At 44.1% G+C, this 15114-nt stretch overlaps 1 protein-coding gene across 1 annotated transcript in view; it reads right to left on the reverse strand.

Moving 5' to 3' along the window:
* PRKG1 (protein kinase cGMP-dependent 1) overlaps nt 1–2207 on the reverse strand; it is a 346287-nt gene extending 344080 nt beyond the window's left edge. Inside the window, 1 exon segment of the mRNA XM_019618026.1 lies at nt 2176–2207. The gene's annotated coding sequence lies outside the window, so the exon portion shown is untranslated.
* Nucleotides 2208–15114: the final 12907 nt, after the last annotated feature.

Below are 15114 nucleotides of genomic sequence, written 5' to 3' on the forward strand. Positions count from 1 at the left end.
CAACAGATGAACAACAATTAAATTCCACGTGGAGAAGTGTTTAAAAGTGTTCACTTCTATAAAACGTGGCTACGGATTCAAAAAAAAAAAAAAAAGAAGAAAAGATCTTTCCAAAAGGTGCACACAGCTAAGTATTAGGCCTGCTCCAGCTTCCCAGAAACTACTCAGCCGAATAGAAATGCACTGCAGAACTAACTTGTGCCTAGACAAACCTCCCTTTCACAAGGGGCACCTGTTCAAGTGCAAAGACAGCACACCTCTATAGGCTTAGGAACACTCAAAGCCCATGTTCACAGAGCACTTCACTGTTTCTAAGCCCCTGTGCACATAAGAACAGAACACGTGCCCACACGCTGCTCTGGAATGGGACCTCAACATCCTCCTCTTCAGCAAACAAAAGCAAGAAAACCTCTGACAGAAATCAACGCGTAAGCCTCAAGGAGGGCATCGCTAAGGGCAGCCAAGCTAAGTCCATTGAATAAGACATTTTAGAAGTTCTCTTCAGAGATGCCCCTTGAGTACAAAAATTCCACATCCTCCAAAAACCAGTAATGACCGGCACAAAAGCCTTGCTGTACAATTGCTATCACTTACTGTGTGATTAATCCACAAGCAGGCTGCACATCCCACAGAGCCACCTATTCATCCATCTTCTGTTTACGAATACCGCCGCACGGCCAGTCACACACACAGAGGTTTAAAAACAAGAGCCTAGAAATCAGAAAGGCTTCCATGATATCAAAACGACTGTCAGCAACGCAGCTGAAATCCCTTCCCTGCGCTGCTAGTTAGTGTGGGTGTCTCTTCAGCTCCCACAGAAGAGAGAGGCAGCGAGCACAACTTTCAGGGATGACTTTTCAATCCCTCAACCACCAACTTCAGCTCCGCTGCCCTCAGGAAAGGTGGTTTTGAAACGAAAGCGTTTATGTTGTGAGGAGAATTATTTCTGACAAGTCAATTACAGAAAGGTGGAGGTCTGCCCCTGCAGTGCCCTGGGACATCTGGCACTGCAGGCTGGCAGCGGGTACTTCTTGCATGACACCAATGCAATAGAAATGCTGGCTGGATGGCTTTAAAAATGCAGCCTGCAAAAAGATAAATGGATCCTCTTTTAAGACTCACACACTGTGTGGCAGCAGAACAGGACAGAAAAGATCTTTTGGTAAAGTCTTAGTCCTGCTCGACTGCAACACTGTTAATAGCTGATAACTCTGTTTGTTTTGGCTACGGACAAAGATCACTTCAAACGTTTCTTAAAGGGAGACGTAAATATAACTCAGGAGAGCTATTCTTGTCCCATTAACTGGAAAAACAGCAGGACCCAAGTTCAGGGTGGAGTAACACAGAGTCTTTACAATGCTTGCTGATGCTCATGACAGTGCTTGCCTTTCCCACCACAGACAGCAGCGGTGCGGCTTCAGGTCGCATGAGAACATTTCTGGGAGGGATCTGAAGCATCCTGAGCCAAGGCCATTGCTGCTTAGCTGGATGGAAGAACGTGTTCTTTGGAAGAGTACACTAAAAACAATTCAAACTGACATTTTGTTTAGAGAGGCAACAGGGAAAGCAACCGTGCCCTGATCTAAACCTTTAAAAAAGGAAAATAAACCTCATGTTTCCATTTTGCTTGTATGTAAATATGACCTGTAGTTGCAGAATAGAGGAGCTTTGTAGAGAACGTGTTGATGAGAGAGCTCCACTTAGCACTTCTAAATATATCAGTAAAACATGCTGTTCATTTACACAGTTGCTCATTATATCATCTTCTGGTATTCAATGTCTAAGAAACAAAATCACAGGCACAGAATGGCCAGGGTTGGAAAGGACCTCAAGGATGATGAATCTCCAACTTCCCTGCCACATGCAGGGCCACCAACCTCCACATTTCATAGCAGCCCAGGGCCCCATCCAGTCTGGCCTTGAACACCTCCACGGATGGACGGGGCATCCACAGCCTCTCTGGGCAGCTGTTCCAGCACCTCGCCACTCTCAGAGTAAAGAACTTCCCCCTGACATCCAACCTCAATCTTTCCTCCCTCAACTTCAAACCATTTCCCCTTGTCCTGCAAATTATGTCCAAAAATAATTTATATAATCAATGGCTATACAGATGGTGTATATCCAGGAGCTTGATTAATATAATTTATATTGGAGTAATGAGAGAAAGTCACTCACCCTGTCCTGGGCTCACAAGATAGACTCCAAAGGAGCAGATCTCCAGAGAGATCCTTCCCTACTGGCTGTCAGCTCTTAAATGGCTCTAGGAGAGGTGCAGCCAGGCTCCACCCCTTCCTGCAGCACAGGTGAATTGCCTTCAGCTGTGCTCCCGTGGCTGACTCATTGCTCACCTCAGGTGATCAATCAGAGGTTCAGGCCGTGATCCAGCAGCCCCACACATAATTTAAGGAAAAGAATGTTAATTTCTCCTTGAATTTCCCTCGTTGAAAACTATTGTTAGGATGAAAATGCTGTACGCAAGGTTCTTTGGGGAAGTTCTTTTGGTTAACTCCTGTATTTAAATATATCTCACCCCACAGATCTTCACTATCCTTTTCTAGGCTACTATCTTCCATCCTACAAAAACCCAGATTTAGATACTGGAAATGTTTGGCACTGTCAGCAAGAAAATCATCTCCTCCCAACACAATTTGCCTGCTCCTAAGATGCCTGACACCTCTGAACAACTCCCACATGAGCTTCATTTTGAGAAGCCATTACCAATACCTCCCAACAGGATTGAACAGCCACTTTATTAGATGAAGGAAGCAGCGATACTTTGGGCAGCTTATCAGAGCTGTGAGTGAGTAGTGAGTGAATGCCAAAGGAGGAACGAACAAGCTACCTGCTACACACTTGGCTAAACAACATGGTCTTTTGAGGAGTGGTGTTCTCACACATCTCTCAGTTTTGGTGCTCACATCCAGTGTAACTACGCTAGAGACTTTTCACACCAACAGAAATAGCAGAGAAAACATATGTACCCATATGCTGCAACGCCAAGGGATGCAGCAACACCCAAACTCCTCCAGCAGGGTTCAGTTTGCAAGACTGAGCCGTGGAGATCCAGGCAAAATGTCTTGAAGGTCACAACAATGTATCTTGAAAAGAACCTCCTTTAAGGGCAAGAGTTTCTCCATCAATCAAACAATTATCCACATACACTTCCACTCCTGGCAGCTCCAAGCAGCAAGCTGACTGGAGGCAGGTATGAGGACTGCAGCTAAATGGCAGCTAAAACAGCTTCCCAAAGTTTATTAGCATATTTTGAGGTCTGCATGGCTTCACAGTGATAAATGAACACTTACAGAGAGAACTGCATTCAGATGCCCTGGAGAAGAAAGTCACAGATAGCTGCTGCAGAGATGGACTTCACCCTGGTGAAAAAAGCAGGAAATCTGCCAAGTGGATGATAACCTAATTTAAATAGATGCAGAAATCCAATTAGAGATCCTCTGAGCAGAGACAGCTCGCTCTCGTCTCTTGGATTAGAGGCTACAAACACATTGCAAGCTTTTCTAAATGTGCTGTTGTCCAGGCAAAATGAATGTGCTCTGCAAAAACACTTTGCTCCTCCTTAGCAGAAGGGCATCAACAGGGAAAACTATCACGACAGTGCAAATATACAGCTTTAGGTTTAGTATGGGGCTTCACAGAAAATGTGATTTGTAAAAAAAAAAAAAAGTGACAGATTTAATGCCAGTTACTGATTCACCTAACACTTCTGATGGATGGCACTGTCACCATGTAAGTTGTTTCACTGCTTCTGCTTTTCTGCTGCCTGGCAAAGTCCCTGGTTTAAATAATATAGGTGTTCAGGAGCAGAATGCAGACAAGCGCTTGGAGCCTTAGTCCTTCAATAAATATCTCTGGGAATTGAAGAAGAAGTATTTCTTCCTTTGCTAAGGGTCAGTAAAAGGACTGACATTAGCTGCCATGCTTTGAGAGACAAATACTGGAAGGATGTATGGGTTTACCTAAATAACATCCTCACCCAGGAGCCAAGGAGCAGGCGAGCGCTGCCGCTGGATCCGCTCTCAAAAGGTCGCTTCGGGGACACCGCAGTCCTGAGCGGAGCTGTGGGAGCACCATTATGCGGGCTCTGTCTAGTCTACTAATAAACCAGATTACATTCGGACAAGCACCTTTTGGCAGACAACAAGAACTCTAAGGAACCAAGTCGTACAACTTTATAACATTTAAATGGAGACAGAACAGCAGCAGGAAACACATACGCTGCCTAGGGAAAAGCAGCGAGGCTGGGGATCATAACCAGGAGCCAACCACCAGCAGTCTCTCTATTCAAAGTAAGGTCAGGGACAAATGGTCACATTCGAAGTACTACCTTCCAATCTGTATTTCCACTGCGTGTGTGCCAGCCATCCCTCTGACTGAGCTTTGAAGAACATCCTGACAGCAACAATCTTTTCTCAAACTTATTTTAGGAAGTCTACCAAGAGTGCAGCACCCATGAAGTCCCAGACTGCCTACTAAAGGAGAACTTTTACCGATGCTGGAAATTCAGATAAATCTTCCCACATATAATATCCAGAGACGAACTGGATATTTGCAATTCCACCCCATCCAATCAAGAGTAAATGCAAGTCAGAAAGAAGCTAAAATAATTGTTTTGAAGAGTAATCATGACAGAAAAATGACATCAGAAGGGCACCAAGTTTAAGGGGAAGGCAAGGAAAAGATGGATTGATTTCAAGGACTCTAGGAAATGGCTCTCCTTTGATCAAAGTAACTGCCCTCCAGAGGATTTGAATGTTTCCAGGAACTTTGGCCTGAAAGTACACTGTCAAGAGAAACATCCTATTTCTTGCAAAGAAGAGGATATTTTTGCACTAGCAGCACACTAGTAACCTCACATTTTAGGCACCACTTGCCCTCGGGGAACACCAACAGGAACGGACACACGCAAAAGCAAAAGGAGGAGGCAGCAACATAAACGTGTACTGCCAAGGTAAGGCCAGGGAACAGCATGTTCACCTGGGACTTCATCCCTCTGAGCGAGTTTTGATGATTGCAGTGTAAGGCACCCTCCCCTACAAGCAACTGCAACCTACTGGCATTACAGCCTAGCAGAAAAGCAAGCCATAATCACAGCACGAGGAACACTGAGGTGCTCCCAAGGGAAAGCTCTGCTCTTTACAAGCAGGACCATTTCAAGAGGAAACAACGGCACTGCTTGCTTCTGGAGTATAGCCTACAACATGCATTAAGTAGATTGCTACTCTACCTCTTCCAGAGCCAAGAAAGCAATTCCTTTAATAAGACAGGTATGCTCAAGATTCATTCTATGTATGTACATACATAGTACATACACAATATGCACGTACATATATGTTTGCCTTCGCAGGATGGGCAAACACAGCAAACAAGGCTCTGCTCTCAAAGGCAGGGTGCATGAAATGTAGCTGCCGCTTGCTGCTGTCGCAGCAGGGGATGAGGAATCCCCTTTCAAGCACTGCAGATGCAGACTGGGTGAACACAGATGGGATGACAATAATGCAAGCGCAAGCGTAAAAAGGACAGACACATACTGATGTGCTGGGAGGTAAACAAAGAGCAACAAGAATCACACAAGAGGAAATACCAAAATACCTGAATCCCACTCAGAGGAATGCAAGACAGTTCCAACAGCTGCAGGAAAGATTAACTTTTTAATCCTCAAGCAGCAGACCCTGAAAAACCAACTCACCACTTCAAATGATGTCCCACATCTAGGATTTGTTATATCTGATGAAATCCAAAGGAAGATGCTACTTGGCCACTGGTATCCCAACAAGTTCTAACAGTATCTCAGTGTTCATTGTTTCTCCCAAAATACTTACAATGTATGACACACAGGAGAGGGATGGGTCTATTGTGCACCAATTTAAGAGCACCCACTGCAACATATGTTATAGCTGTGGCAGGTATCAATGGCCCTGCTGCCCATAATTTATAATGAAGCACTGCTGGTCTGCTGCCGAGGTCCTTAAGAGCAGACCGTCTGGAAGTCTCTAAAGGGAGGGGAGAAACACCTCTCAAGACAGCGAAAAGACAGAAAAAGTCAGGCAGAAAAGAACACACAATCAAGTGACACTTATCTGCACCATGTGAACAAAAAAGTAAGTTTGCTCATATGCCTACTATGCATCATGTTTATTTTGTTTTCCTTGCATTACTATCCTGTATGGACTCTCCTCTTTCCCAGCACCCTTATGTCTTAGCACCTTCCCACACCACCTTCAAAACCAAAATTGCCTGCTCCAAACACAACAACACTGGGTCGTCCTTCCTTCTCTTCTGAGTACCTTACTTGACATTCCCACTGCATCACACAGTTCCCTTTTCCCTATCCTTCCACCACTCGGCTCCTTCACTGGGCTTGAGGAAACCACAGCCTGCAACAGGACACAAGCAGTTGAGCCTTGGGCAAGGAGGCAAAGGTCTGTAGGAAGACATGGCCAGCTTATAAACAGAGCTGAGCATGACAGGAGGGCCCTGAGGGCTCAGTGTGCAAGAGGCAGAAGTAGGTGATAACTCACATTAGGTTTGGTGGGAAAAGGGGGAGGGGGAAACACACACACAAAAGTGGAACAGTAAATAAGCATACCACAAAGAGTTGGTGAGAGCACTCCTCCCACGAGGGGCTCTCTAGGGAAACAGTTAGCTTCCTCTGTCCCAAATATTTTACAGAATTAAGAGCGCAGTTTTGTTCACTCCTTGAAAAGCATCGCTACAATTCTCTCACATCTCAGTTTGCTCCACAGTACACAGGCTGCGTTTTGGAAATATTTACATGAAGGAATACACAGCGAGAGCTAACAAGAGATGGAGAGAATATGCATGCCAAGGAGTTATTTGGGAATAGGAAACAGGAACTACTAGAGTGAGCTGAAACAACTCAAAAAACTTTAACCCTGACAGACCCAAAGAGCATTACTTAGAAGACATTCAACTGCATTTTAAAGATGTTCAGACAGTTCTTTGCCTCAAAGTCAAAAACAAATGCAAGTCCTCAGAATACACATTAATAATACACATATTCAAGAGCAAAAAAGATCAGTCTAAGCGCACGTTAAACCAATGAGCCAAGGAAGTGACTGACACGAGCTCCTGGGAAAAAACCTCCCCTGTAGTGAGTATATGGAACAAAAATATACAAGCCTTTCAAGCGAACAAGCAAACAGCAGAACTTGCAGTTGTTGGGTTTTCCCCCCAACCCAAATTCAGCCTATTAGCTCCTCCCTGCTAGCAAACAGCAACAGCAGCTGGAGGTAAAAGGCAGCTCTATGACAATACCAAGATCAGCAGCTGATCTCTATGCACTTCATTGCTTACTTGCCAACAGAACTGCACTTTTAAGCTTGCCTTTGGAGCAATATTCAAATGTTCTTTAGTTTTGAAGGACTTCAGCTTATTTGCCCTAACCCATGCAGTGCGTAGGTCACCCACTGGGTCATGCAGGATTCACCTGTTCTAAACGAAATTCCTCTGCTCATCTAACAAAACTTTTTTTTTTTAAACGTACTTTAATTTTATCTGCGTTCCTACGAGGCACATTCATTCCAGAAGCAAAAGCCTTTGTAGTTTCTCCACGATTCCATGTTTCTCCATGAAACACTGAGAACGGATACCCACCCCTTGCAATTAAAGTAACTACTCGGTTTTGTCTACTTGTGTCAATTCTAAATCCTTATTACAATAATAAAGTTATCAGTCACTTGCTCATCTTTCAACCTTAAGACAAAAGCTCTCCAAAACATTATTTGTAATGTCCCTACCTGATGCTAAACACATTACTAAGATTTGGCTTCCCCTATTTTTCTTTCCCTACAGCGCACGATTTTAGCTGTCAGTGGCACTAACATTACAAGGTGCCCAACATATCACAGCGTTTCTTTCCTCCCATACCATAACTCATAGAAGTCAGCTGAAATCAAAGGCAAGAGGCCTAACAAACACAACAGTCTTCACCTGTCGGTTTTATGTATACACATCTGCTGGTTTTTGGCAGTGATGTGAGAAAGCTGGTATGCACTGTGCTGTTCTGTCCAATTTCTACTTGCACAATCTGCCTTTAAGGTCAAGGAATAAAATCTAACCAGTCTTATATATGGTGAATAGTAAATCTGCACTACTTTCTTTTATTGCAAGGGGGGATATGATGCTGTTCTATTTATAAAGGTCAAGCAAATTGGTGCAGTCTGTGGAGCTCTAATGCCTCCATATTATTAAAATGGAATATTTAGACAGCCCCTTTCAGAGAGAAAGAAATCTCAGGCTAATATTTGTCCCCCCAACCTCAGCTGATGTGTGCACACAGTTTTGTGTACACTGAGTAGAACATGACAATGAATGTTTATTTGTTCTTCGTTTGAATTATGACGACTGTTATTTTTGAAACACTCCATAACATTTTAACAGGTTGTTTGGATAAGCCACAGCTATAAATCCTGATCAGCTGTCAAGCAAGGAAAAACCTCTGTATTACCTTTTGGCAAGAAACTAAACTACTGAAATAGAGAAGGGAGGAAACAGGGCTAAGCAGGGGTGAAAGGTGCTTACCAGTTTGCTTAACCTGGGTACCCAGCACAAAATAGTTGCCTTCTGCCATCTTCCTGTAAAGGAGCGATACCCAACCACGACCATTTCCATACAAATCACTGAGGATGCCACACGACTATCCAACAAGGCACTTTCCTCAGATCTTCCTTGCTTTCGTTCAAAGCAGCTAGAGGGTTTTTTTCATCTCTGAATCACAATTTCAAATTAAACAGTTTTGACAATCACGCTGATGATTATGCCACAGCAAAAACGCAGAGCACAAGACCACTTTAATTACACAGCTAATAGCACCCATGGAGACGCTAACACTGTAAAAAGCCCCCACAGGACTCCAGGAAAGGCAGCAAATGCACGAGAGAACGATGAAATCCTATCTATCTAAACAAATCCAATAACAGCACTTACAGTTAAATGCTGTGACTCGCTACGAATCTGTAACATCCAAGAAATTCCTCACCTGACCCTAGTTGGGAAACCGAATTTCTAGTGACGTTTCGTCTTTGATATTCTCCTACCATGGCCTCTGAGTTCCAGTGAATGCTGAGTGCTGACCTGTGCTATGAGACGGCACTGAGGAACACCAGTGCAATCCAAAACTTAGTTGCTGTCTCCCTGATATCTCCCTGAGCTTCAGTTTTGTGGTTGTCATATTTCTTCCCCACGCAGCTCAGAGAAGTCTGTAGAGTCAGGAGAGGTCGAGGAGAACAAAGAAGTGCCAGACAGAATTAGGATTTGCAGGTGCTCTGTGCTCTCATTTCATGCTCTGGACAAATCCACCCAGCACACGCAGCTGGAAGTGAAGCAGCAGAAACCCCAAACAACAGCCATACCTTCCAAGAATTCAGCTGGGCTCCTCGTAGCCTTCAGGCTTAGTGATGGGGAGAATACACAGACCAAAGTCTTAAACTGAATTTTAGCTACTCAGAACTGTCAGGAGTTCACACGCCTGGGACATCTCCAACAGCAATAAGCCATATTTTAAATACTGTTGTGCAATATACTCTCAAGTTATTAAGAAAAGAAAATGCTATATAAACCACTCATCAATCTATATTTGCACTCAGCTCTTTTATTTAGGTGGAAACATAGGGAAGATCCTCCTCCTGTGAAAAAGAACAGCCAATAAAGGAGAACACAGGCAATTTAAGTGACCTGTTTTTGTTAAAGGCTCTGCCTTGTCGTTTGCTATTTAATTAGCTATGAAACCTAACTTCTAATCACCAAGTATTCGTGCTTATGAAGGAATTAGAATTAACACACTCTCTGGGATACAAAAATTAGAAATTTACAAAGGCTTGTTAATCAGCACAGGAAGCCAGACAGAACAAAGCAGACAGGAGCTTGTGCTGCTTCCTCCCGCGCAGGTGTGATACCTGGTGTCTCACCTCTAATCCCAGATAAATCATGAGGCAAAAACGTATGGACAGACTGGTAGATCTGGATCAAACAGGTGACAGAGGAGAATTTAGGGGGATCTTGTTTTGTTTTAAGCATCAACTGTGTTGAAACTACGAGTGCCCACAGATGCAGCACTCACGGGGGACTGAGGAGAGAGCAGTGCGGATGGATACAGGGGCTGTATGCCTAAGAGCTTGCCTTTTTTTATTTTCAGCTGTAACAGATGTCCTCTCCCTGCTGCTCACAATTATTCTTTTTGCAGAGAACAGAAGCCACGAACAGCCAAGACGTTTGCAGACAGTATAAAAAGAGGTTTTGGGGGTGGGAGGGGGAGGGTCAGAAGCAGAAATCTGTTTGTTTGGCACCTAAATATAGCCCACTTAACTCAGCAAACATTTTTTTCTCTACTATGTGCTATTTTCTCTGTATGTAGACGCTGTAAGGAGCCAGCTTAGCATCACCATTTTATTATATTCTCAGATGAGGAATTTGCTTTTGTTCCTCAAAACAAATTTCTGCCACAAGTGACCACGGCCACCCACCTGAGCCTTGGGAGCAAAAAGGCAGCTTCCAGCTGAAGCTCCAGGAGCAGGATGGGCTCTTAGCCTCAGCCCTACCCGAAGGCACTCTGCTCAGACCTTGCTGCCCAGGAACCCAGCCTCTGACAATCCAAGCAGACGCATCCCAAGGCGACTATTCAAGACGGACCTGCTGTCGATTGCTCTACTTCATTCAGCACAACACAGGTGACAGTACAAGGCAGGTTTAGACAGGCTGATTTCAGAACTGGGGCTGCTTCTAAGAAAAGCTCTTTTGGATGGTAAGCCAAAAAAAAAGTGTTTTGAGATTGCTGGTTAAAAAGCATGATAGCCCTTCAGATATTTTTTTCAATGGAATCACACGCCTGTTCAACTGCAGGATGTGGGGGAGAACTTTTTTTGCAATGAAAACTACCACACTGTAGGGTTAGACCTACGTAGAATGGTTTTTTTCCATTATCACCGAAACCAGTTTTTGCTTGCTGAAGTTCTATCATAGAGGCAAATCGCTGTCGATGCAGCATCTGATTTACCTCTTTAGATGAGTGCCAAAGGCACAAACAGACAAGCCATTTCACTTCTCAGAAACCCTCACAGATACTTTTTGAAAAGCACAGGCAACAGGCGACAAAGGGTAGTTTTTTACTCCTAAATAAAACAATACTCTACAATTTTTTCCAATGCTTTCACGCTAATTTGCTGAGGTAGCTGCCCTTTATTCTCAATATATGTACTGCAGAAAAGTGCACTTGAGTCTACAAAGCAATCCAGAGAAAATGGTATCAAGGTATTCAGTGGCCGTGGCTGAGCAATTCTGGGATCACCAACGCAAGCAGATAAAAAAAACCAAGACCTTCAGGTCTTCCAAAAATGCGCAAAGTGCCTGGAAGGTTGAAAGCAAGCAGATGAAGGTGAAAGGAAGAAAACCTGTACAGGAGCATAAATAAGACAGGCTCTTTCCCCTGTAGGCACTATTCAGGAACAAGCATCCAACCCTATAAGGGTCTCCAATATACATAAAAACTTTAAATATCTGTAAAGATCCTATCTTCCTTGTTCAAGCATGCACATTTTACACAGTTGTCTCAGCCATCACTAGGACACCCGCTTTACTTCAGTGCATAAGTCACGTTGCCTTACCTTCTACCTACACTTCCAGATCCTACCCAAACTGGGCACCAGCTCATGATGTCTTATACTTCTTACATATTTATAAATTTTGTACTGATTTAACAAAGCTGCCACAATGCTCTGGAAGACTATTTGACTGTATTTCAATAGCTGCCTTCCTTAGTACTGGCCTCGCAGACTAAATTTTTGCAGCCATAAAGTCCAGTGAGTTTAACCAAATGACATGACTCTCATTTATAACATTTGTCCATCGCAGACTGCATCAAGAACCTCTTGCAGTGGATACAGGTTTTGCTTCTATTTTTTAAAGATGAAACAGGTTCATTTTGGTTAACTCTGCAATAGAGAGAGTCCTCGGTAGCTTGTAGATGAAACTGTTGATCAAAATGAAGGTAAGAAAAAGAGCCACCAAGTTCCTGAGCTTAAGTCCCCACCTGAAAATTGAGAGGCATCCAGGCCTCGCATGCCTGGATGTGTCCAATTTCAACCAAGGCTCCCAGGTGTCCATCCTCACTATATTGTTGGGACAGCCTCATGCTCTGTGGAAGCATTTCCATTTGCACCTGCAAATACCAGGATTATGCCTCAGCCCAGGTTTACACGCCCCAAGCGAGGCTCCATCAGGCTAGTGGCTGACTCCTTGTGCTCTTTTTGGCTTTCCAGAAAAAAATATTGCTGTACCTTTGCAAGACTACCAGCATGGAATCAAAAAGTTTGTCTGTTTGATTCTGTCATTTTTGGACTTGCCTTACCTAACCAAATAACAGTAACAATCATTCTCATCCATCCAATTTTAGGGAAGCATTAATTTGCTCCTAGTCATGATGGACAACATATGTTTGTGGAGTAGCTGCCACAGTGGCTGATAAGGAGATAACACTTGCAAAGTAGAAGGTAGAGCAGCTGCTTCGTGCATGACAGAAGCAGAAGACTGGTCTGCAGCCACACAGAGCCAAATGTCCCTCATCCCAGTGCCTAAAATGTAACCGGTAGCAGTGGCACATTCACATCCCACTGTCACCATTACTGGCTCTTGTACTCCAGCGTTCAGGCTTGCCATGCCTGCAGAAAGCATCCCTTGATGGTGCACGCCCTCCTGCAGAGACGTTAATAAATCTAGCTCATGATTGGAGGGAAATAAAAGGGATAGTTAGCATTCCCTTGGGACTCCTCTAATGAAAGACTGCTGGGTTGCAACACAGTATCCATCCCACAACAGATCCCTGCACTTCTGCAAAAAAAAAAAGGCTGCATGAGCTCTTTATGCCAAGGCAAGCTGTGACACTGAGACACCACGTCAGAGTCAGTTAAGCAACAAAATAAGTGAGCTGTACCACCCGTGTCTCTTCTCCAAGCGGAACTGCTGTGAAAGTTCAAATATCTTCTTGCAGAAACAAGTCTAAATTCAAATGGTAACTCAATTGCTGCCTCCTCCTTTGAGAAACTGCAAGCAAAGCTCTAACCAAGGCAACTTCAAGTAAGATCAGAGTATCTGCCTTATTTAAGCTCCCCCAACGTACTCATTATCGTAGTATCTGAGTACATCTGTGTTGGGTATACTGCTAATGGAGAAAAGCCGTCATCTCTCCACGCTTCATTTCTCTCGTGCGCCTTGCAGATCTGCACTTCTACTGGGAAAACAGAAAGCAATCGAGTATCTGATGAGCAGGAGATGTTTTCTCCCCTTCTTGCAATTGCTCTGTTAACAAGATTTAAAAGTGCAAAGACGTGTATGGAAGAAAATATGTTTGTGCACATATACACAGCCCAACTAGTTCTTAAATGCCTAGCAAGTCTAAATAAACAGCACCATGAGAGCACTCAACAGTAAGTTATGTACAGGCACGAAGGCAGAAAGCCCTGTTTCTAACTGAGGCTTTGTCCGTGTTTTATCTGCACGCTGCCCACCAGCAAGACATGAGTGTTAGTCTATAGGCTCTGCAGAGGGGACAAGTAACAACAGCTAACCTCAGCTTTACTTCAGTACTGGAGCAGCACTTCATCAAGCGCTGCGCCAAGACATATCGAGTAACAGCTGAGTGACATCCTGCCATCACCCTGCATGCACTGCAATGTTTTGTCAATACAACTCAAAGCCATTGCCACTAAATGCCCTGATGCAAAGAGAACAGGTCGCTGCGTGTCCTTTTTGGTGCTGGTTTTCAGGGCAGCAGTGTGAGCTATCGGTCTTTCGGCTGAGCTGAACGAGGTCCAGGCACCCAACCTGACAGAACTGCTGTCTGCCCATAACAGGAGGCCCCTGGGACATCACATCTGATCAGCCACAAGGCACTGATTTTGTGCAAACTGACACAACAGAAAAGCTGGATTGTCAGGAAAATCAAGCTTCCCGCGCTATCTTATGTGACAGCCACTGGAAGCTCTCTGACTGCTGATATATAGAGGAAATGAGGGAGGTTTCTTAGGGAGAGGTAAAGCTTAACAGATGGGACAGCTTAGCAGAATGAAGAGCTTTGGGGCTGAGAGGAAAAAGATAAGCAGACATCTGTAGGAAGAGAAAAAAAACTTTGGGGAAAAGAAAGAGATGCAGGAACGAAGAAGAGATCCAGTGAAGTAAATGAGGGTAAGGAGGAAGAGGCCCTTTCCTGGGAAGTGCAGTTTACCTTGCCACAGTGGGCAGAAAGGATAGAGGGGTAAAGGCAGAGAGAGGGCTCTGGGAACACAGAGCCAACACGTGCCTCAAAGTGGACAGAGAACACCCCTGGCACACACACAGGGATCTCTGAGGGAACGCGGAGTCTGACATGAAGACAACAGATGTAACAAATTCAGCCCCCAGATCTCAACAGACAATCCTGCCCTGCCGGTTTGTGTTCAGCTACCAGTCAGTGCTGAAAGCTGGAAGAAATGCCAACTTCTTTGCCTTCCTCAGCCCCCTTTCACAACACCTGAAAGTTCAGTTTTTCTGTCCTCGCTTCTGATGAAAGAGAAAACCTTGTCTTGCTTCAGCAAGTCCTTGCTGCTGCCTGCTCTGCATCTCCGTGCAGGTTCCCCAGCAGGTATCCAGCAGGCTGGTTGAAGACATCAAAAGTGAGCTGTTATCACAGCCGTCACCAAGACCACATCTGCAACGATGAGCGACACGGCTCAAGACAGTTATTTATCATGGGCCAAACCATTCATCTATTTCATTTAACTAAAACAAAACAAACAAAACAAAACAAACAGTAAAACTACAACATATGTATTTCCAACTCAGAAAGAACAATCTTCCATTCTAACTAAAGGAATTTCTCGGGTTCCTAGGGGACACGATTTTCAAAGCATATCAATAGCAATTAAGACAATTACGGTTGTTTCAAACAAGCCTGAACTTGGAGCTGTGTGGCATTATTTACATCATGTTTGGTTTAACTACACCACTGTTAACTTCCTGCCTATTGCCTCAACGTGCTGTTTGAGTCACACAGCAATTGATTTCTTCTGTTTGTCAGAGATATTACCCACCAAGAAAGTTATTTGCCTC

This window comes from Meleagris gallopavo, chromosome 8, assembly GCF_000146605.3.
Source record: "Meleagris gallopavo isolate NT-WF06-2002-E0010 breed Aviagen turkey brand Nicholas breeding stock chromosome 8, Turkey_5.1, whole genome shotgun sequence".
Classification (NCBI taxonomy): Eukaryota; Metazoa; Chordata; class Aves; order Galliformes; family Phasianidae; genus Meleagris; species Meleagris gallopavo.